The sequence below is a fragment of the Eurosta solidaginis genome, chromosome 4 (assembly GCF_040869045.1).
Source record: "Eurosta solidaginis isolate ZX-2024a chromosome 4, ASM4086904v1, whole genome shotgun sequence".
In the NCBI taxonomy this organism is placed as follows: Eukaryota; Metazoa; Arthropoda; class Insecta; order Diptera; family Tephritidae; genus Eurosta; species Eurosta solidaginis.
Window position 1 is genome coordinate 85,618,454 of NC_090322.1, and position 25,087 is coordinate 85,643,540.

A 25,087-nucleotide genomic window follows, 5' to 3' on the forward strand; every position below is an offset into this window, starting at 1 on the left:
CCTTTTATACTTTGTAATGCACCAGCTACTTTTGAGAGACTCATGGATCAGGTACTGAAAGGACTACATTTGAAAACATGCTTGGTGTACCTGGACGACATCATCGTATTGGGCAAGAACTTTGATGAATATCTTAAGAATTTGGAGGAAGTTTTCCAGAGAATAGCTGGCGCTGGTCTGAAGTTAAGTCCCAAAAAGTGTGCGCTGTTTAAAAAGGAAGTCAATTATTTGGGTCACAAGTTAACGACAGAGGGCATCTGCACTGCGAACGAAAAAATAGAGGCTGTAAAGGATTGGCCAAGACCACAGAACCTACATGAGTTGAGAAGCTTCCTTGGGCTGTGCACATATTACCGCAGATTTGTACCAAATTTTTCCAGCGTAGCCCATAGCCTTCATGAGCTTACAAGAAAAAACAAAGCTTTTCAATGGAAGAAGGAGCAAGAAGTGGCTTTCCAAACATTGAAGGAGCGTTTGTGCACTGCCCCAATGTTAACATATCCGATTCCAGGAGCAACATTTATTCTAGATACAGGTACGAGTGGATATGCTATAGGAGGCGTTTTATCACAACTGGTCGATGGACAGGAGAAGGTAGTTGCATATTACAGCCGTTCGATTGGAAAACCAGAGAGGAACTACTGTGTTACGCGGAGAGAGCTGTTGGCATTGGTAGAGTGCATTAAACATTTTCACAAATACCTCTACGGCCAGCGATTCCGTGTCAGGACACATCACGCAGCGTTGAAATGGCTTCTGCAGTTCCATAATCCGGAAGGACAATTTGCTATGACTTTTCCATTGAGCATCGAAAAGGCAGTACCCATGGAAATGCCGATGCAATGTCACGAAGACCATGTAGTCTGGAATGCAAGCACTGTTCAAAGGCCGAGGCTAAAGAAGACATTATAGATGTCCGGCTAACGACTATAACGTGTACGGATGAATGGGACAAGGAACAACTAATAAAGTGTCAGCTAGAAGATACAGATCTGTCACATGTTATGCAAGGGCTCGAACGAAACGAAAGACCGAGCAGAGAGGAGATGTCAGCAGAGAGTCCCATTGCGAAGTCATATTGGGCACAGTGGAACAGTTTAGAATTGATATCCGGTTGCTTGCATCGAGTATGGGAGAGTGAGAATGGTCAATGCAAGAAGAAACTGATAGTTGTTCCCAGGAAGAGGATTCCTGACGTGCTCAGCGAGCTACACAATGGTCCAAGTGGAGGTCATCTTGGAATCACGAAGACACTCGAGAAAATTAAGCAGAAATTCTATTGGGTTGGTTGCCGTCAGTCGGTCACCGAGTGGATTGCCAACTGCGAGGTTTGCAACAGAGCGAAAGGGCCCAAAACCCGAAGTCATGGCCAGATGAAGCAGTATATTTCAGGTGCACCATTTAAAAGGATCGCCATGGATGTCGCAGGTCCATTTCCTACTAGCAACCGCGGAAACAAATACGTACTGGTTGTTATGGATTATTTCAGTAAATGGCCAGAGGTATACCCAATCCCAAACCAAGAAGCAGAAACAGTAGCAGAAGTGGTTAAAAACGAATGGGTTGCAAGGTATGGTGTACCAATGGAGTTAAATTCTGACCAAGGCAGGAATTTTGAATCAGCTGTGTTCCAGGAAATGTGTAAATAATTGGGCATTCGAAAAACACGAACAACTGCATTGCATCCTCAATCCGATGGTATGGTAGAACGATTCAATAGAACATTGGAGGAGCACTTAAGAGAAGTAGTAGACAAATACCACAAAGAGTGGGATACCCGCATACCATTATTCTTGATTGCTTACCGATCAGCAGTGCATGAGACAACGGGCCAAACCCCTGCAAAAGTAATTTTTGGCAATGACCTTAGACTGCCAGCTGATTTGAAGTTTGGGATAGATGCCAATGCGGAGAGAAATGTTCACTAGTGATTTGGAAGAAGAGCTAAGAGAAATACATGATCTGATAAGGCAACGAACAAAGATTATGAGTGACAAGATGAAAGCCAGATACGATAAAGCAATTAATTCAGAAGGTTTTCAGGAAGGAGATTTGGTGCTGTTATACAAGCCACAACGTAAAAAAGGTTTGTCCCCGAAATTGCAGTGTAATTGGGAAGGCCCATACAAAGTTGTAAAACGGATCAACGATGTAGTGTACCGCATACAAACCATCGGTAAACCACGAACCAAAATGAAAGTGGTCCATTCGGAAAGGCTGGCAACATTTAGATCGGGATTTGTCTAATCGGGACGATCAGACTTAGGTGGAGGACAGTGTTACGAATATTAGCAAAACTAAGGAGTGCTGCCATCTCTAAGCCGATGCTAAGCAGTGACGTGAATTCACATCCATAGATCAATCATTATGTATCTACATAAACGAAACAATAATTGCGTCTACACATATGTACCATGTACGTATACGAGCAGTGGAGAGTCAATGTACAAACACATGCATATATCTGAGATACTCCTGTAAGTATGCAATGAGAAAAACTATAAAATTGTGCAATTGTAGTTACATCTGAGAAGTTTGAGAGCTGCTGGACTAGTAGATTCTGGAAGCGCCTAGAAGATGCGAAGGTTGAAATCAAAGAGTATAAAAGGCAGCAATTGTAGAGGCGCTGGAATTCAGTTTGATTTGAGTTTTCAAGCAGTTTCGACTAAGACGCTATCCAGCGAGCAAGAGCAGTATTATTTTGAATAGTAGAGTTTCATTTGAGCTATCAATCAGTTTGGTTATTAAGCAAGCTATTCGTTGCACAGTTTGAGTGTTATTGTGAAGTACTTTAATAAAGGCCATTTGCATTATTACAAATTGGAGTTATTTATTCAACAGTTTAGTGATTCGAACTTAGCAGAGTATTGCAAATAAGAGGATTTGCAAGTAAATTCGTTACAATATAAAACACGCGGTGAGTAAGAAAGCTAATTGATTGATAATTGTTATATGTAATGTTAATTCATTTCTCTTTCTATTTTCAGGAAATCCCGTATGACTGCATAGTATTTTTGAAAAGTCACGAGTAGCAAATAAATGTTCAATAAACATGAACACAATAGTTCAATCTGCTGTGATTGTTATTCAATGTGGTCGACATTGTGTTCTGGATGAAGATAGTCTGGCCGAGTCTGAAAGCTCTGATGACGATGTACCTATTTCTGATTCCGAAAATGTTGATTCAGAAGAAAAATTAAATAATGAAAACCATCAACTAATGAAAAAGGTAGAGTCGATGTCGTTGAAGCAAAATACCGACATAAACTGCCGGAAAACGATCATGTCCTTAGATAATTGGATTAAATGTGAATTGCCAGCCAACGATGCCAGTTTGCTTTTGCAGTTACGAGATCTTATAAAATCACAATTCGAAATATTTTTACAAAGTGGAAATTCGGTGCAAACCTCGACGTCAGTTTATCATGTTCAAAAACTTCTCTATAGCTTGGAAAATGTTTTCCCATCATAAACAGGGTATGAGAAAAATGTTAGTTGGCAATTTATACAAACATAAGGCTACTCTTAATTTATACAATTTTTGAAACATTAGCGGCTGGAAACACAATTGTAACATACGGGTGATTTTATAAGTATATAAACCTTGATATTTTATTATCTATTTCTATCTATCAAGCCCTCAAAGTTTAAGTATACCTAAATGCTTAGAGCTTCTGCGCAGTGGCATATTTTTTTTTTTTTTTATTTGCCCTTTTATCATCAGTCACCGATGTTTTGATTAATATACGAAAAGAAAGCATATCGTCAGCCTAATTCACAAAGGCCCTAAGCAATAGTTTTTACCGAACTGCGTTTTTCACAGACTTTGGTAGGGTACGAAATTTGAATGCATTAAAACTAGAGTTCTAAATACCCGCATATCGAGTAGAATCGGACCGATGCCGGTTCTTTTGCAGAGGCCGATGCTCATCACCCGATTAATCGGTTTATCTAGCCGATTCCATAAAAAAATTAAGAGAAAATTTAGTAATTGATGAACACAGTTTATTTGTGTATCTATCTACTGAACAAAGGTTGAATAGTGGAAGAAACATGGTTTGAAGTTCAAAGCAAGGGAATATAGCCTTCTTAAGTGTCCGGACGTTTGCCCAGAAAATGTTGACAAAACACATTTGTCAACTGATTGCCAAGGAGGTCCTTATAAGCCGACACCGCAATTAAGAGTTTAGCATAATTAAACGCAATTTTTATGAAATTGAATAGTGATAAATTTGCTAAAAGTCCACATTTTTTTATTTATTGTATAATTCAAGCGTATCGGTTGAGGAGGGAATTGTTAAGCCATTTTGTAGGGAGAACATTTGCCCAGTAGTTCTGCAGGTAATCCACTAGTTATGAGAGTTGTTTTGCCCGTTGTACCAGGGGTCACCTTTGGGCAAGCCCCGCCTAAACACATTATGTGCCCGTTTATCATCGACATGCGCAGTTTTCTGGAAACTACCGCTGCAGTTCCCTCACCTAATCTTGCTTCAAAACTTATTAGCAAATAATTTGGAATATTCTATGTAAGTATGTACATCGGAGCTAGTAATCCTTTATGTTCCAAATTTATTTTCATCTATTCGTGTCAGAAAGTGTTAGTTTACAATTGCACCAAACTACTGAATGTACTGAAATGTACTCGCGCCTTCTGCAAAACCAATTAGGGCCTTTTTTGTATACTACATGCCTATGAATTTGTTAATACAGGTTTATGTATTTGTATTTTGTATTTATTTAGGTATTTAAATGCAGTCTGCTTGTGCATCTACTAAATAATTTCTACAAACATGAAGTTGTATGGGTAATAAAACCGGTAATAACAATTGTCTTCAAACTACAATAGTTAAGAAAAAATGTGAAAAATATAAAATGAATATTAAATGTTAACTAGAAAAAAAGTGTTAGGAAAAAATCATGTTAAACGTAATATTTCAATTGTCCATAATTCGATATTCCTATTGTCAGTTAAATTCATATATGAATATGTAGTTGTTTTGGTAAAATTTTTGATAGATACAAATGCACTTAACATGTTTACGATATTCAAAAATTAAAACTAACCAATAACCAATAAAATCCGCTTCTATGCACCTAACACTGAATATGTCCTACGCGACTTTATGACTCAGTGGCTGGGTCATATCGTTTTTTACAAAACTTTTTATGAGTAATGCATGTAAATGTAATCGCACATCACACTTAGGCTTAATTTTTGCTGGACTTACTGCACTCTTTGGAATGGTTTTCAATATTTTCTTTGTTTTTCGGCTAATTTCTTTTCAAATGACTCAACTAATTCCTTACGTAAACGTCTTTCCTGTTCCGGTAGACGATATTGCGTTTCAACTTCAACGCGCTTGGAGTGTCATTTGCTGATTAGCTTTTGAGTGCTCTTGCGGTGGTGCTAATAGATCAAATACTAATTCATTGTATATTTCTACAAAAGATATCCAAATAAATACAGAAACTCCATCTTGTGGCAGGGTTTGAAAATGATGTTGATTTTGTATAGTTTTCGCTAGTAATTCATGATTTTCATTTAAGTTGGCGCGTGCGTCCAGCAAAGTGCTTCGTAAGCTCTCCTCTCGAGCTAAAGCATTATAATCTAAAATCTTTACAATTCCCAATTTCATAGCCGGTGTGGGATAGATGTTGAAAGCATTCATTTTGAAAACATTTTCTACAGCTCGTGGTACAATACCCGGGTTATTAGGCGTGCCCAATAATGTAAAGGTTTTACCCGAACCCGATGGGCCATATGTTAACACCGTAAAGCTATCTGAACTCTCAATACGTGGTGCAATGCAAATTCGGTATACCTCGTCCTGTCGTACGCTACTATCGAATACCGCAGAAAAGCTATAGTGCTGCTACATTTTATTTTTGTAATTACTTGTTGATGTCGCATCATTCGGTGGTCCAGCACTGAGCACATTACCGGTAGATGTAACAGTCTAAGCTGTTGAAATCTCCCATACAGGCTTCAGTCGTGAATAAGCGAGCACAGCATCTAAATCTACGGATAGATCATTGTTCGCATCGCTTGGCGTTGTAGAAAATTTAGAAGAAGTCGTTATACATGGCTATGTTTTGGGTCCTCATACCATTGTAGGAATTTCACGCCTACGCTGACATACCCTTAAACGTAAGAAGTTTAGGTGTACTGAAGATTCTAAACAAACATTAAAAATATGTATACACATTTTTTTTTAAATGTATACAACATACATATACTGCAAAACATCATGTAGCTAAGCAAAAATGGCGTTTATTGGAAAGGTATCTCAGCAATATATAACAGCTTTATTAAAACAAGAACCAGGTATAAAGCAAAGCTGGATAATGAATGCAATGTGCCAAATATGGTAAACACGCAAAGGAAAAGAACTTTGAGGGATTTCGAAATACGCAAGGGAACTTTCCTTTGGCTGTTATGCATTTCTATAACACTGAAGAAAATCTCCATGCATATTAGAAAACATTCCCTTTGTAGAATCGATATCTGTGTAATTTGACAAGAGTTTCGATGGATTTTTTTTGGGGGGAGGGGGGGGGGAGAGAGAGTAATTGCTGCTTAAATTGTATTCTGGGGCAGATAATCTATCTGCGTTAGGGTGTGTTGGCCTCGTTCGGGGGAACGAGAGCTGGGTTATCGGTGTCTATATATGGATTCAGGGGTAAGATCTCACTCTTGCCATTTATTAGTTTTCCTGATTTCAAATTTGTGTACTCTTCTTGATAATGTTGCCTTTGGCATACTGTTATCAATCTTCGTCTTGTTTTTTCTATTTCGTCAGAGGCTATCGAAAGAGAATCCCTTTTAAAGGAGGCTTTAGTTGTTGGGTGCGTATTCTGGAAAAACCGAAGAATATAGGATATAACCCGCAAAGCCCTTGGTAGATCGGAAAACCTCTCCAGAATATCAAAGTTATTTTCGATCGATGTTGCATGAACTTTCACCCTCTTTTCTTCGATATTCGTACTAAATTGCAAACGTATTGCCCGTGTAAATAAGTGCAAGTGATTTGTATGTGAGAAAAATTTTTATTTAATTAAATGTGCGCCTAAATTAAATTTACAGGTTTCTGAATAAGTAACCTTAACAAATCGAACTTTTGTGCTGTGGATTAAATGAATTTTTTCAGATAAATCCTGCAAAGGTGAAAGAAGAAAAGTGGCGCAAAGCGGTGTTTGAGGTTATGTTAACCTTTTAGAGCAGTGTTGTGCTACCTTGAGCTGTGTCCGGACAATCTTACCGCGGGTGGGGGATTGTTGCAGATAGTCACAAGGCGTGTTGCACAAACTTTAAATAACTGCGTTAAGCGCCTTTTCCTATTTTTGCACAAAATAAGACTTCTCACTTCATGAAAAAAAAATCACTTGCACGGTTTAATAAAAAGAATCACTTTGTAATTTGTTAATTTTTTTTTGAAATTTTATTAAATGTGAAATTAAAAGAAAACCCTACCTAGCACGGAATATTTTTAAACCACGTACCTTTCAATAAATTGTTGATCCGGACTAATAGATTGATTTTTTGTGGATTGTCGGAGTTGTTGATGTTGGTGTTGCCAAAAGGGTCGTTGTGTGCAAACGCTGCCGATTATTATCACGATTGTAAATATCTTCCTTGAACTTTTTGACTGCTTCTGATTACTTGCCTAGGGAGTGCAGTGGACTGTAATTATGTGACTGGTTCTCTTTACCGGCGTGGTAAGGACCATGGACAAATGCGTGGTGGCAACGGCGCGCACCCACGTATTTATTAAAGATTGGTTAAGGCGAAAAAAAGGGAAGAAAATAAAAACACCAAAAAAATTTCGTGTTAATAACAAAAGGAATTCACAGTGTGTTTTTATTTATATAAATACAACAAGTGTTAAGAAAAATTTTAAGTGTTGTGAAAATGAAAATATTAAATATTATTAGGAAATTGTTAAATATATTTTAGGAAACTTACAACTTACGTGAACGTGGGATAACGTGTACCTTCGCTGGCTGCTGGATTCAAAGAGGACGAGACTCTTTGCCACATGAGCCGATGAACCCACGATACAGCTCCTTCGTTGGGTTTCCCGGCAACAAAGTTGCTGTACCGCGGGCTCACAGCGGTAAAAATCTAAGATACATACGTACTACCACTCACACACGCCTGTGTGTATAGTGATCACAAGAATATGTGGGTGGTAGTAACGAAGGAAAATAACCAAAGAAAGTTATGTTACGAGGGGGGGGGGGGGAAGATATATTTAGGCCTGTGGCCTAAACACTAATTATTGAGTTATGTTCCCCGAAGAGGACATATAAAGTCAAAATCAGTTTGACCAAGTTTTTAATAAATTAATTAAAATAAGTTTAGATTTGCAAGAAAGTAAAAACGAAAAACCCGAGAAAGTCAAACAAGGCCCTAAGCCACTGACAATCGAGGAATACAGGAAGAGAAATAGAGTTCAAAAAACTGAGGAACCTAAAGTCCCAAAGCCAGTCAAACTAAAAAGAAAAAGAGGAGGAAAACAGGCTAACCATAGGAGATCTATAGCAAAACTATACGAAAAAATAAATTTCAGTACATATAGGGGGAAAAAAATTAAATTACAAAAAGAAATAAAGGAGTTAAGGAATATAAACAAAAAGAAGCATCAAATAATAGTAAAAGAGGACATAAAAAACCAATACCAGTAATATAAGCATTACGGTGTCGAAAAAAAAAATAATATAAAATATTGCAAAAGCATTGATTTTAAATAACATGGAAAGAGTTAGGAAGGTTAAAATTTATGTAAAAGGCCCACTTGAGGACCTTAAAAATGAAATTGAAATTGGAGATGAGGAAAAAACATTAGTATGGTAGAAAAATCATATAATGTATAGACAAAAATACTTCAATAAAACCTGAAACAATAGCGAAACACTTAACAATTATTTTAGAATCGCTAAATAATTTGGGAGAATCAATACGTAAATTAAATCCCATACTCACAAAAAACCATCAGACGGAGGCACACCAAATTTTTTCGAGTGTAAGAGACAAATTAGTATCTTCACTCACAACATAGAAATAACAGTACCAACTACAGTTGAAGAAAACCTTCAAGTTGATTTCAATACCCTCTTGTCGGAGTCCTCCTACATTAACTAAAGATACTAAAATAACAGAAGTTCCAAATACGACCACCAAAATCTCACAAACAGTAGTAGATTTCATCAAAACAGCATCTTCAGTCCTACATGAGTTTGATGGTAGGTCAGAAAATTTTAACAGTTTACTAGATGCTCTTGATATTGTTGAAAAGATAAAAGATAATCATGAAGCTCTGGCTATAACATTGATTAAAACCAAACTAAAAAGCTCGGCACGGAACCTTATTAGCACTGAAAGCACAATTCAAGAAATAAAGCCAAAATTGAAATCTGCTATTAAGGGTGAATTAGTAGAAGTTTTAACAGCAAAACTCCTGAACATACAATAACGTAGTAAAACTACAAACCAGTACACTGCGGAAGTAGAAAAAATTACCAAGGCACTGGAAGGAGCCTACATATCTGATGGATTAAACCCAGACTTAGCAAATAGATATTCTACACAAGCAGCAGTCAAAGTTATGTGCAAGAACTGCTCTAACGACAAACCCAAGATGATAATGCAAGCCGGAACGTTCATATCAATGAACGATGCCATTTCCAAATTCACTAATAGCTGTACGGAAATAACAGGCAGCTCAAATACAATCATGAGCATTAGGCAACAAAACCAATATCGTAATGGTTTCCGTGGAGGATACAGAAATAAAAACTACGGAAATTATCGGAATAGAAGATTTAGACCACAAAAACGATTCACCAACTTTAGACAGAATAATAATATTGGAAGTGGACAAACAGGTAGTCCTCAAAACAGAAATAGAAATTTCAACCAAACACGAAATACTGGCAATGTACGCAATTGCACCTAGCAGGAAAACCAGAACACTCCATCTCAACAGTAGATAACAAAAAAGTGCGTATACTTAATCTACACTTAACCAGCTACATATCGTCCAAAACTAGTCTAAATAATTCACTTTCAACTCTCCTAGTAGATACAGGAGCAGACATATCAATTATAAAAAAGGGTCAAATTGACAATGTCACAATAAATAATTTACAAATAACAGATCGAAAGGGCATTGGACAGGGAGTAGCAGACACACTAGGTACAGTCAAAGCAGATTTAATAGATGATCTTTTGATAGCACACAAATTTCACATAGTAGATGATAATTTTCCAATTCCAAGCGATGGAATCCTAGGACTGGACTTTATCAAAAAATATAATTGCATTTTAGATTATGGCAAAAATGAAGACAGATTAATTCTAAGGCCCCGCGATTTTCCACAAGATATAATAATTCAAATGACAAATACACCCACATTCAATGCAATCTCAATACCCCCAAGACCAGAAGCAATTCGACAAATTAATATAAAATCTAACAACTCTGAACTTTTTATTCCCCATCAACAACTAAAAGAAGGAATCTTCATTGCCAATACAATAGCAAACAAATGTCAAAATTTCGTTAGAATCATAAAGACTACTAACAGAATCGCAATTATTCAAAACTGCGATATAAAAACAGAAAATCTTAATTATTACGTACTAATCAAAAGCAGTATAGAAAATAACTCTAATAACAAAGAAAAATTAGAAAGACTTAATAAAAAAGTTCCCCAATTTGCTAGTAAACAATTAAATTCACTATGCTCAGAATAGATAGATATATTCGCATTAGAAACAGAACCCATTACAGCCAACAATTGCTACAAGCAAAAATTACATATAAAAGATGATAACCCGGTCTACATTAAAAATTACAGATTGCCGCAAGCACACAAAAATGAAAAAAACACACAAGTAAACAAGTAAGGACGGGACTGCCGAAGACTTCATACCTTTCATGAATGGGGCTGAACAATAATCTTATCCCGTTCGTAATCTCCTAATAATCGGATGTATAAGATAAGAAATATATAGTGAACAGATCTACATACCTAAACGATTTTTAAGATAAATATAAAATAAAAAATAGGTAGGTACTTTGTGTGAGGATGCAAAGTTTCAGGTTTTTTGTGGTATGCGTGTAAAAACTATGACTACGAATGACGTATTTCAACAATATATGACGTAAACGTAACTGTTTGATGAAATTTTATGAATTTTGAAGCTTCTAGTCGTAAAAAAGGGGCAAAAAAATACAGTTTATACGGGGTATATAATATATGTACCACCGATCTATATAATTTTTTTAGACAACAATCTATGCTATATACGTAAGCATTTGGTGAAATTTGAAGCTTCTAGCTGTTAAAAGGGGGCAGAAATTGCGCAAAGTTTCTTATCTGAACAATCGGTTGTATGAGATTATATATACCACCTCTCTCTATGATTTTTTCAGACAACAATATATGCTATATACGTAAGCATTTGGTGAAATTTGAAGCCTCTAGCTGTTAAAATGGGGAAGAAATTGCGCAAAGTTTCTTATCTGAACAATCGGTTGTATGAGATTATATATACCACCGCTCTCTATGATTTTTTCAGACAACAATATATGCTATATACGTAAGCATTTGGTGAAATTTGAAGCTTCTAGCTGTTAAAATGGGGCAGAAATTGCGCAAAGTTTCTTATCTGAACAATCGGTTGTATGAGATTATATATACCACCGATCTCAATGATTTTTTCAGACAACAATATATACTATACACGTAAGCATTTGGTGAAATTTGAAGCCTCTAGCTGTTAAAATGGGGAAGAAATTGCGCAAAGTTTCTTATCTGAACAATCGGTTGTATGAGATTATATATACCACCGCTCTCTATGATTTTTTCAGACAACAATATATGCTATATACGTAAGCATTTGGTGAAATTTGAAGCTTCTAGCTGTTAAAATGGGGCAGAAATTGCGCAAAGTTTCTTATCTGAACAATTGGTTGTATGAGATATATACTATATATACCACCGATCTCAATGATTTTTTCAGACAACAATATATACTATGCATGAAGCATTTGGTGAAATTTGAAGCTTCTGGCTGTTAAAATGGGGAAGAAATTACGCAAAGTTTCTTATCTGAACAATCGGTTGTATGAGATTATATATACCACCGGTCTCTATGATTTTTTCAGACAACAATATGTGCTATACACGCAAACATTTGGTGAAATTTGAACATATCTAAACGATTTTTAAGATAAATATAAAATAAAAAATAGGTAGGTACTTTGTGTGAGGATGCAAAGCTTCACGTTTTTTGTGGTCTGCATGTAAAAAATATGACTACGAATCACGTATTTCAAAAATATATGACGTAAACGTAAATATTTGATGAAATTTGATGAATTTTGAAGCTTCTATCCGTAAAAAAGGGGCAAAAATGAAGTATATAAATGAAGTATATAATATATATACCACCGATCTCTATGACATCAACATAGTCCAGCGAATTAAAACGCAGCGGCTGCGCTGGCTAGGCCATGTTATGCGAATGAAAGATGATGCTCCGGCCAAGAAAGTGTTTCTATCGTAACCCGCCTATGGAAGCAGAGGTAGAGGGCGGCCCCCACTCCGTTGGAAGGACCAGGTGGAAAACGATTTAAACTCCCTTGGTGTGACCAATTGGCGCCGGTTGGCGGAGCGAAGGAGCGACTGGCGCGCCTTGTTGGACGGCCATAACCGTTTAGACGGTTAAGCGCCAATTAAGTAAGTAAGTAAGATCTCTATGATTTTTTCAGACAACAATATATGCTATATACGTAAGCATTTGGTGAAATTTGAAGCTTCTAGCTGTTAAAACGGGGCAGAAATTGCGGAAAGTTTCTTATCTGAACAATCGGTTGTATGAGATATATACTATGTATACCACCGATCTCAATGATTTTTTCAGACATCAATATATGCTATACACGTAAGCATTTGGTGAAATTTGAAGCTTCTAGCTGTTAAAATGGGGCCGAAATGGCAAAAAAAAAAATATATATATACTATATATACCATCATATATATATTATATATATCACTGATCTCTATGATTTTTTGACACAACAATATATACTATATACGTAAGCAATCGGTGAAATTTGAAGCTTATAGCTGTTAAAATGGGGTAGAAATTGCGAAAAGTTTCTTATCTGAACAATCGGTTGTATGAGATATATACTATATCTACAACCGATCTCTATGATTTTTTCAGACAACAATATATGCCATATACGTAAGCATTCGGTGACATTTGAAGCTTCTGGCTGTTAAAATGGGGCTAAAATTGCGAAAATATATATATATATACTATATATACCACCATATATATACTATATATACCACCGATCTGTATGATTTTTTCAGACAACAATATATGCTATATACGTAAGCATTCGTTGAAATTTGAAGCCTCTAGCTCTTAAAATAGGGCAGTAATTACGAAAAGTTTCTTATCTGAACAATCGGTTGTGGGGGATATATACTATATATGTGCAATATACGAAAGTATATGGTGAAGTTTGAAGCTTCAATCTGTTAAATTGAGTAAGATATTACAAAAATCCTCCTTTTCTGAAAAATCGGTTGTATGGAGGATATATGCTAGTGGTCCGATCCGGCCGGTTCCGACAAATGTCTAATCGGACACCCAAATACACCCGCTCACCAAATTTTATCAAGATATCTCAAAAATTGAGGGACTAGTTTGCATACAAACAGACAGACGGACAGACTGACATGGCTAAATCAACTCAGCTCTTCAACCTGATTATTTCGGTATACTTAATGGTGGGTCTATCTATTTTCCTTTAAGGACTTACAATTTTGGGTTTCGTGACGAAATTAATATACCATTTCATTTTCATGAAAGGTATAACAAGTTACTTAAAGATGACATTATAGAGCCTTCAATGTCCTAATACAATAGCCCAATCCTATTAATACCAAAGAAATCGTTACCCGGTAATAAAGACAAAAGATGGAGACTAGTCATTGACTACAGACAAGTAAATAAAAAACTAGCTGCAGATAAATTCCCACTCCCAAGAATTGATGACATTTTGGATCAATTAGGAAGAGCAAAATACTTTTCATGTTTAGATCTAATGTCAGGGTTTCATCAAATAGAGCTAGACCAGAATTCTAGAGATTTTACTTCATTTACAGTAGATAATGGCACTTATCGTTTCAAACGACTTCCCTATGGCTTGAAAGTAGCACCAAACTCATTCCAAAGAATTATGACCTTAGCATTCGCAGGTCTGAAACCCTCACAAGCATTTTTATATATTGATGACATAGTAGTATTAGGATGCTCCGAAAAGCATATGATGACAAATTTACGGGATGTATTCTCAACCTGCTGAAAATATAAATTTAAAATTGCACCCTGATAAATGCTTATTCTTTAGTCAAGAGGTTACTTATTTAGGACATCAAAGGAATCCTTCCCGGCCCAAATAAATTTGAAATTGTTCAGAACTACTCAACACCCAAAACAGCTGATGAAGTCAAACATTCGTTGCTTTCTGCAACTACTATAGAAGATTTGTACCAAATTTCGCAGAATATTCAAGAATATTAACTAGACTCTGTAAAAAGAATGTCTCCTTCGACTGGACAGAAGAATGTCAAAAAGCTTTCGTTTATCTAAAGGAAGCATTAATTAGTCCAAAGATCTTGCAATATCCAGATTTCAACAAAGAATTTTGTATAACAATAGATGCTAGTGGCGCAATCCTGAGTGAAGAATACGAAGACGTGCGTAAAGCTGGCAGACCCAAGTGCTCAAAAATAAGTTTAAGTTGTTTGAGAATTAAGTGCATTTTAGGTGCTATTTAGGGCCACAAAAGATAATTTAGGTGCTCATTTGGTTTTCGAGATATTCGCAAAAAAGTGTGGGTCTGCTAGGTTAACGTCAAGCTAGCAGACCCACAACTTAAATTTCATTTTATTTTAAATAAAAAATATATCAAAATTAGGAGCTATTTAGGTGCTTTTTAGGGCCACAAAAGATAATTTAGGTTTTCATTTCGTTTTCGAGATATTCGCAAAAAGGTGTGGGTCTGCTAGGTTAACGTCAAGCTAACAGACCCAAATTTAAATTTCATTTTTTTTAAATAAAAAGTATATCAAAATCAGGAGCTATTTAGGTGCTTTTTAGGGCCACAAAAGATAATTTAGATTTTCATTTCGTTTTCGAGATATTCGCAAAAAGGTGTGGGTCTGCTAGGTTAACGTCAAGCTAGCAGACCCAAAATATAAATTTCATTTTTTTTAAATAAAAAGTATATCAAAATTAGGAGCTATTTAGGTGCTTTTTAGGGCCACAAAAGATAATTTAGGTTTTCATTTCGTTTTCGAGATATTCGCAAAAAGGTGTGGGTCTGCTAGGTTAACGTCAAGCTAGCAGACCCAAAATTTAAATTTCATTTTTTTTAAATAAAAAGTATATCAAAATTAGGATCTATTTAGGTGCTTTTTAGGGCCACAAAAGATAATTTAGGTTTTCATTTCGTTTTCGAGATATTCGCAAAAAGGTGTGGGTCTGCTAGGTTAACGTCAAGCTAGCAGACCCAAAATTTAAATTTCATTTTTTTTTAAATAAAAAGTATATCAAAATTAGGAGCTATTTAGGTGCTTTTTAGGGTCACAAAAGATAATTTAGGTTTTCATTTCGTTTTCGAGATATTCGCAAAAAGGTGTGGGTCTGCTAGGTTAACGTCAAGCTAGCAGACCCAAAATTTAAATTTCATTTTTTTTAAATAAAAAGTATATCAAAATTAGGAGCTATTTATGTGCTTTTTAGGGCCACAAAAGATAATTTAGGTTTTCATTTCGTTTTCGAGATATTCGCAAAAAGGTGTGGGTCTGCTAGGTTAACGTCAAGCGAGCAGACCCACAACTTAAATTTCATTTTATTTTAAATAAAAATAATATCAAAATTAGGAGCTATTTAGGTGCTTTTTAGGGCCACAAAAGATAATTTAGGTTTTCATTTCGTTTTCGAGATATTCGCAAAAAGGTGTGGGTCTGCTAGGTTAACGTCAAGCTAGCAGACCCAAAATATAAATTTCATTTTTTTTAAATAAAAAGTATTTCAAAATTAGGAGCTATTTAGGTGCTTTTTAGGGCAACAAAAGATAATTTAGGTTTTCATTTCGTTTTCGAGATATTCGCAAAAAGGTGTGGGTCTGCTAGGTTAACGTCAAGCTAGCAGACCCAAAATTTAAATTTCATTTTTTTTAAATAAAAAGTACATCAAAATTAGGAGCTATTTAGGTGCTTTTTAGGGCCACAAAATATAATTTAGGTTTTCATTTCGTTTTCGAGATATTCGCAAAAAGGTGTGGATCTGCTAGGTTAACGTCAAGCTAGCAGACCCAAAATATAAATTTCATTTTTTTAAATAAAAAGTATATCAAAATTAGGAGCTATTTAGAGCTTTTTAGGGCCACAAAAGATAATTTAGGTTTTCATTTCGTTTTCGAGATATTCGCAAAAAGGTGTGGGTCTGCTAGGTTAACGTCAAGCTAGCAGACCCAAAATTTAAATTTCATTTTTTTTAAATAAAAAGTATATCAAAATTAGGATCTATTTAGGTGCTTTTTAGGGCCACAAAAGATAATTTAGGTTTTCATTTCGTTTTCGAGATATTCGCAAAAAGGTGTGGGTCTGCTAGGTTAACGTCAAGCTAGCAGACCCAAAATTTAAATTTCATTTTTTTTAAATAAAAAGTATATCAAAATTAGGAGCTATTTAGGTGCTTTTTAGGGCCACAAAAGATAATTTAGGTTTTCATTTCGTTTTCGAGATATTCGCAAAAAGGTGTGGGTCTGCTAGGTTAACGTCAAGCTAGCAGACCCAAAATTTAAATTTCATTTTTTTTAAATAAAAAGTATATCAAAATTAGGAGCTATTTATGTGCTTTTTAGGGCCACAAAAGATAATTTAGGTTTTCATTTCGTTTTCGAGATATTCGCAAAAAGGTGTGGGTCTGCTAGGTTAACGTCAAGCGAGCAGACCCACAACTTAAATTTCATTTTATTTTAAATAAAAAATATATCAAAATTAGGAGCTATTTAGGTGCTTTTTAGTGCCACAAAAGATAATTTAGGTTTTCATTTCGTTTTCGAGATATTCGCAAAACGGTGTGGGTCTGCTAGGTTAACGTCAAGCTAGCAGACCCACAATTTAATTGATATACTTTTTATTTAAAAAAAATTAAATTTAAATTGTGGGTCTGCTAGCTTGACGTTAACCTAGCAGACCCACACCTTTTTGCGAATATCTCGAAAACTAAATGAAAACCTAAATTATCTTTTGTGGCCCTAAAAAGCACCTAAATAGCTTCTAATTTTGATATATTTTTTATTTAAAATAAAATGAAATTTAAGTTGTGGGTTTGCTAGCTTGACGTTAACCTAGCAGACCCACACCTTTTTGCGAATATCTCGAAAACGAAATGAAAACCTAAATTATCTTTTGTGGCCCTAAATAGCTCCTAATTTTGATATACTTTTTATTTAAAATAAAATGAAATTTAGGTTGTGGGTCTGCTAGCTTGACGTTAACCTAGCAGACCCACACCTTTTTGCGAATATCTCGAAAACGAAATGAAAACCTAAATTATCTTTTGTGGCCCTAAAAAGCACCTAAATAGCTCCTAATTTTGATATATTTTTCATTTAAAATAAAATGAAATTTAAGTTGTGGCCCTAAATTATCTTTTGTGGCCCTAAAAAGCACCTAAATAGCTCCTAATTTTGATATACTTTTTATTTAAAAAAAATGAAATTTAAATTGTGGGTCTGCTAGCTTGGCGTTAACCTAGCAGACCCACACCTTTTTGCGAATATCTCGAAAACGAAATGAAAACCTAAATTATCTTTTATGGCCCTAAAAAGCACCTAAATAGCTCCTAATTTTGATATATTTTTTATTTAAAATAAAATGAAATTTAAGTTGTGGGTCTGCTAGCTTGACGTTAACCTAGCAAACCCACACCTTTTTGCGAATATCTGGAAAACGAAATGAAAACCTAAATTATCTTTTGTGGCCCTAAAAAGCACCTAAATAGCTCCTAATTTTGATATACTTTTTATTTAAAAAAAATTAAATTAAAATTTTGGGTCTGCTAGCTTGACGTTAACCTAGCAGACCCACACCTTTTTGCGAATATCTCGAAAACGAAATGAAAACCTAAATTATCTTTTGTTGGCCTAAAAAGCACCTAAATAGCTCCTAATTTTGATATATCTTTTATTTAAAATAAAATGAAATTTAAATTGTGGGTCTGCTAGCTTGACGTTAACCTAGCAGACCCACACATTTTTGCGAATATCTCGAAAACGAAATGAAAACCTAAATTATCTTTTGTGGCCCTAAAAAGCACCTAAATAGCTCCTAATTTTGATATATTTTTTATTTAAAATAAAATGAAATTTAAGTTGTGGCCCTAAATTATCTTTTGTGGCCCTGAAAAGCACCTAAATAGCTCCTAATTTTGATATACTTTTTATTTAAAAAAAATGAAATTTAAATTGTGGGTCTGCTAGCTTGGCGTTAACCTAGCAGACCCACACCTTTTTGCGAATATCTCGAAAACGAAATGAAAACCTAAATTATCTTTTGTGGCCGTAAAAAGCACCTAAATAGCTTTTAATTTTGATATACTTTTTATTTAAAAAAAATGAAATTTAAATTTTGGGTCTGCTAGCTTGACGTTAACCTAGCAGACCCACACCTTTTTGCGAATATCTCGAAAACGAAATGAAAACCTAAATTATCTTTTGTGGCCCTAAAAAGCACCTAAATAGCTCCTAATTTTGATATATTTTTTATTTAAAATAAAATGAAATTTAAGTTGTGGGTCTGCTAGCTTGACGTTACCCTAGCAGATCCACACCTTTTTGCGAATATCTCGAAAACGAAATGAAAACCTAAATTACCTTTTGTGGCCCTAAAAAGCACCTAAATAGCTCCTAATTTTGATATACTTTTTATTTAAAAAAATGAAATTTAAATTTTGGGTCTGCTAGCTTGACGTTAACCTAGCAGACCCACACCTTTTTGCGAATATCTCGAAAACGAAATGAAACCCTAAATTATCTTTTGTGGCCCTAAAAAGCACCTAATTTTGATATATTTTTTATTTAAAATAAAATGAAATTTAAGTTGTGGGTTTGCTAGCTTGACGTTAACCTAGCAGACCCACACCTTTTTGCGAATATCTCGAAAACGAAATGAAAACCGAAATTATCTTTTGTGGCCCTAAAAAGCAGCTAAATAGCTACTAATTTTGATATACTTTTTATTTAAAAAAATGAAATTTAAATTTTGGGTCTGCTAGCTTGACGTTAACCTAACAGACCCACACCTTTTTGCGAATATCTCGAAAACGAAATGAAAACCTAAATTATCTTTTGTGGCCCTAAAAAGCACCTAAATAGCTCCTAATTTTGATATACTTTTTATTTAAAAAAAATTAAATTTAAATTTTGGGTCTGCTAGTTTGACGTTAGCCTAGCAGACCCACACCTTTTTGCGAATATCTCGAAAACGAAATGAAAACCTAAATTATCTTTTGTTGGCCTAAAAAGCACCTGAATAGCTCCTAATTTTGATATATCTTTTATTTAAAATAAAATGAAATTTAAATTGTGGGTCTGCTAGCTTGACGTTAACCTAGCAGACCCACACATTTTGGCGAATATCTCGAAAACGAAATGAAAACCTAAATTATCTTTTGTGGCCCTAAAAAGCACCTAAATAGCTCCTAATTTTGATATACTTTTTATTTAAAATAAAATGAAATTTAAGTTGTGGCCCTAAATCATCTTTTGTGGCCCTAAAAAGCACCTAAATAGCTCCTAATTTTGATATAATTTTCATTAAAAAAAAAATGAAATTTAATTTGTGGGTCTGCTAGCTTGACGTTAACCTAGCAGATCCACACCTTTTTGCGAATATCTCGAAAACGAAATGAAAACCTAAATTATCTTTTGTGGCCCTAAAAAGCACCTAAATAGCTCCTAATTTTGATATATTTTTTATTTAAAATAAAATGAAATTTAATTTGTGGGTCTGCTAGCTTGACGTTAACCTAGCATATCCACACCTTTTTGCGAATATCTCGAAAACGAAATGAAAACCTAAATTATCTTTTGTGGCCCTAAAAAGCACCTAAATAGCTCCTAATTTTGATATACTTTTTATTTAAAAAAATTGAAATTTAAATTTTGGGTCTGCTAGCTTGACGTTAACCTAGCAGACCTTTTTGCGAATATCTCGAAAACGAAAAGAAAACCTAAATTATCTTTTGTGGCCCTAAAAAGCACCTAAATAGCTCCTAATTTTGATATACTTTTTATTTAAAAAAAATTTAATTTAAATTTTGGGTCTGCTAGTTTGACGTTAACCTAGCAGACCCACACCTTTTTGCGAATATCTCGAAAACGAAATGAAAACCGAAATTATCTTTTGTGGCCCTAAAAAGCAGCTAAATAGCTACTAATTTTGATATACTTTTTATTTAAAAAAATGAAATTTAAATTTTGGGTCTGCTAGCTTGACGTTAACCTAACAGACCCACACCTTTTTGCGAATATCTCGAAAACGAAATGAAAACCTAAATTATCTTTTGTGGCCCTAAAAAGCACCTAAATAGCTCCTAATTTTGATATACTTTTTATTTAAAAAAAATTAAATTTAAATTTTGGGTCTGCTAGTTTGACGTTAACCTAGCAGACCCACACCTTTTTGCGAATATCTCGAAAACGAAATGAAAACCTAAATTATCTTTTGTGGCCCTAAAAAGCACCTAAATAGCTCCTAATTTTGATATATTTTTTATTTAAAATAAAATGAAATTTAAGTTGTGGGTCTACTAGCTTGACGTTAACCTAGCAGACCCACACTTTTTTGCAAATATCTCGAAAACCAAATGAGCACCTAAATTATCTTTTGTGGCCCTAAATAGCACCTAAAATGCACTTAATTCTCAAACAACTTAAAACTTATTTTTGTGCACTTGGGTCTGCCAGCTTTACGCACGTAATACGAAGGCAAACAATTACCAGTTGCCTATGCTTCAAGATCATTCACAAAGGATGAAATTAATAAAGCTACAATAGAGAAAGAATTAGCAGCAATTTATTGGGTCATAACCTTCTTCAGACCATACGTATATGGCAAAAAATGTTTAATTAAAACTGACCATCGAACCCTAACATACCTGTTTTCAATGAAAAACCCTTCATCAAAATTAACTAGAGTAAGATTGGATTTGGAGGAGTATGACCTTGAGGTGGAGTACATAGCTGGAAAAGAGAATTACGTAGCCGACGCACTGTCGAGAATAAATATTGAGAATTTAAAAGAAATGTCAGTGGAGGCATGTAAAATACTAAAAGCTACTACAAGATCAGAGACTAGAAAACCAACCAGTAATAAGATAAATGAAGAAAATAAAAGTCACATAATTATAATATATGAAGCGCTAAATAAATTTGAAGTAAAAAGACATGTCAAGCTCGTCGTTTATATATATATATATTCATACATATAATATATACCTATATCTACTTTTTTTGATGCCCCTAAATATTCAAGCACACCACGTACATATGCATATCTAGTTATAAGAATATATTAATGTTATTTAAATACATATTTTTCATAAAACATATATATTTTGTTGTTGTTGCACATACATATTGTATGTACATAAGCATGTGCGGATATACGAATGCAATTTCAACTTAAATGAAATTCGATGACTTTAATAATAAATATTTTGTTTTTGCAAAGTGAGTTTTTGTTTTTTGCATCTACACACATACATATTTACATACATATGTTTAAAGCTTTTTGTTGAATTTGAAGTTAAAGATAAAAAAACGAGCATGCTTGTAGGAATCATTATAGTTCTGTGTTTTTATTAAATAATAGGCAAAGTAAGCTAAGATCTTTAATATTGTAATGGATTGATTTTGATAAAATAATAATTGTTATAATGGGTAGATAATTTGTGTTTGCTTTGGTTTGAGACACAGGAGTTAGGGGTAATGTATGGGGGCCTCAATAACATCTATCAGGCCAATGGTAGGGTGGGTACAGAGGCAGCCACCCATCGTTGCAACAATGAGCTGCCAATCATAAAAGTAGGTATACGGTGTGTCATATTCATGAAGTGTGGCATGCAAGTGCGTTTGTTCTTTTTTTATTTTTCTTATGGTAGAGTATCCCAGTGTGCAAAACAGATTATTCTGTTTGACCATTGACTGGGGAGAGTAGTGCTGTGCAGTGATCACGTTAAAGAATCCACGAAGCTGAAGCTCCGGGCCTAAACGCCAGTGCACGCGCCGTGGTCATTGCACCTTGTCACAAGCACTGCTGCTCGTTTGTTCTTGAATGTGCCTGTTGCACACTCTGTCAATGGATATCATAACAGATAAAATGGCGCCCAACGTGGGCCCGACAAAGGAAAGCAACTTTTGTGTGCTTTTGTTAAATATTGGCTCCACATACATGATTCACTCATTGAATCAAATAGTCTGTCTGCTGTTGGAAGTTTTTTATTAGATTAACATTTTTTTATTTTTTGAATTTTTTTTTCGATTGTTGTTGTGTTCAAATAGTTTTGTATGGATGCGAAGAATTTTTGCTGGAATTGACCATCCTATAGGCTAGATGCCTTGAGATGCCTAACGCGCTAAAACTTCGTATTTAGGGAATTATTTGAGCATAGCATTAATTTTGGTTTTGTTGCAAAAATACGTTATCCGCTCTTTGGGAATTTTTGTCATTAAGGCTAAATGCCAATTTGTAAGCCACGTTCAGGCGTTCACGTTTGCTACAATCCAATAGAAAAATATATGCAAGTTTTCATTAGTTAGTACATCTCAAACTCATCGTCGAGATGCCAACTCAATTTCATACTTTTTTTATAATTTTAATGTAATCTATTGGAGAAAGATTGTGAATATGTCGGAATTTGTGAGTTTAAATCAAATAAGTCACAACCGATCATTCTTTGTCAAAATGTTGCATGTCACAGCACAATATGACTATATGCCGAATTTAACTTTTTTTGCGTTGATTACCAAGCGAAAAGCTTCTAGTATTTTTGGTGATTTTTTTATTGGTTTTCTTAAAAACAATTTTGTTTGCGTTAAACTACCTTTTTCAACACTGCGTTAAAGGGTCATATCTTTTTTTTGCGAGTGCAAATATACATATACCTTTTTTTAACTTTTTTTTGGGAACATGCCATTGCGTCACAGCGACGAACACGCTCCTTTGCAGGCTGGATGTTTTCTATGTAGAAAGTCTTTTACGAATAGGGATAACATACTAACTACCGCGTGTGACCACCACTTTCACCGGAATTGCCTATTGCCGTGGCTTAAGAACAATTCTTCTTGTCCACTTTGTAGAGCTCCTTGCCGCAGTAGGGAGTTTAATCAGAATATATATAACACTAGATTATTGAAGACGATGTCTCAGGGCAACGCAGGTAATACCAGTGGAAGTGGAAACCTACAAAAATCCAATAGGGAAGAACAACAAGAACTGCAACAAGGAACAGCAAATGGTAGTAGCTTGTCAGCTGAAGAGCGCATGGAGGTGACGTACCACCAGTAAATGATGACGAAGCTCGTATTAGGAATGTGGTCTCGGCTATTGTATCAGCGAGGTCAGCAACCGCGTTTGAAAATTTAGAGAATCGCGTAGCACAAATTGTAGAACAGCGGATAATACTTTATCCACTTTTTTAGAACGGTTAAATATTAACCCTACACAAGCAGGCCCTGTAGGCAATGAGATAAGCCAACCAGATAATTTGTCCACAACTCAACAGCCACCAAATAGGTCTGCTCCAGTGTGGCCTAGACATGTACCTCCATTGCCAAATAATACCAATACAAATTTTCATAACCAGATTGACCAAACACGGCTAAGTGATATGACGACCGTGCCGTACATGGGTAGATTAGCGCAATTAGTTTCAAGTTGGGATGTAAAGTTTGACGGTACCTTTAGGTTATCTGTAGATAGTTTCTTATCGAGAATAGAATTGTTAGTCATAAATTCGCTTAAGGGCAATTTCAACCTTTTGTGTGAACACATACAAAGCCTTTTTATTAATGAAGCCAAAGACTGGTACTGGCGATACCGCAGATCTGTCGAACGTGTCACCTGGCCAGCTCTTTGCCAAGCATTAAAAACAAATTTTCAACAACATAATAGTGACTTCGAAATTAAAGAATCTATTCGTGCTCGAAAGCAGGGACAAAATGAATGTTTTGATGAATTTCGTAACGCCAAATTAAAAATCGCGGAACCACTTGAAACCCCACTTTCAGAGGTATAGTTACTTGAAATTTTACAACATAATTTTCGACCACGTCTTCGGAAACAACTTCTTTTTGTACCAATCCATTCTGTGGCAGAATTACGTAGACTCTGTTCAAAAGGTGAGAGTCTTGCCAATGAAATTGCGAAGACAACGCCTTCTTCACAAACAAACAGCTCTCGACTATTGCCTAGGAGACAGGTTAACGAAGCCTACCCTGACTTGGAATTAGATGATGACGCGATAGTGCAAAGTGGATTTGCTGAGGTAGATGCAGTTTCTCAGCTTGCTTCCAAACTAAAATCTGGCTGCTGGAATTGTAACAAGGAGGGACATAGATATTATGACTGCCTTGAGGAGCGAACGTTGTTTTGCTACGGTTGTGGCGCACCAAATACTTATCGTCCCAAATGCCCGCAGTGTAGCACGGGAAACTGCAAAAGGAGCGAGGAATCTCGACAGATCCCTCGCAACGACAGCAAATGCTAGACAGCAATAACACCCACAAATATACGCAAACCAGTTGTGTACAGTCAAGTATACACACTGGTGATTCTCAGATTTTGACAACTCCGCTAAGGAAAGAAATTATCCCATATGGTGAACGGCTAAAAAGATACAATGAAGTTAGAAGAAAAATATTTAGTCCTGATGATAATACCTCAGAAATTCCAAAAGGTTCCTCAACTCGTTTGAAAAACTTTT

General features: G+C 35.2%; 1 protein-coding gene across 3 annotated transcripts in view; it reads right to left on the minus strand.

Moving 5' to 3' along the window:
* The window catches only part of Dbp80 (putative ATP-dependent RNA helicase Dbp80), a 493,971-nt gene that overhangs the window by 183,506 nt on the left and 285,378 nt on the right, over nt 1-25,087 (minus strand). The gene's annotated exons all lie outside the window — the stretch shown is intronic.